We start from the raw sequence: 431 nt of genomic DNA, 5'->3' as shown, positions 1-431 counted from the left end.
ATCATCATAAACTACAGCCTATGGAGTCCTTCCGTTCGAAATAGCCAAGGTTAAGGATCGCTTTTCGTTCAGGGACAACACCCGAGCATCTGATCACGTGACGGGAGAGTGATGCTCTAGTTAAACAGCACGTGGCCAGGCCTCTTTTCTTCACTGAATCCATACCTAACCCGTTACGAACGAATATCACCCTATTCACGCTCACTTGCCTCACTAGACGGCTATGGAAATCAACCTGAAGTCAACCTCAACCGTCGCTGTTTATTCATTCAAGACCGCCAGACGAATAGGCTTCGCGGTGATATAGTATCTGTTACCGTTATATTGTGTATAAATAGACGCTGATATAGGTTATCAAAACGTGTCGTTTTGACTGTATTTGTTTTGAAAAAAAAAAATACTTTTGGAAGCAAAGAAATCAATAATGAATA

The sequence above is a fragment of the Penaeus monodon genome, chromosome 24, assembly GCF_015228065.2.
Source record: "Penaeus monodon isolate SGIC_2016 chromosome 24, NSTDA_Pmon_1, whole genome shotgun sequence".
In the NCBI taxonomy this organism is placed as follows: domain Eukaryota; kingdom Metazoa; phylum Arthropoda; class Malacostraca; order Decapoda; family Penaeidae; genus Penaeus; species Penaeus monodon.
This window is presented reverse-complemented; position numbering follows the sequence as displayed.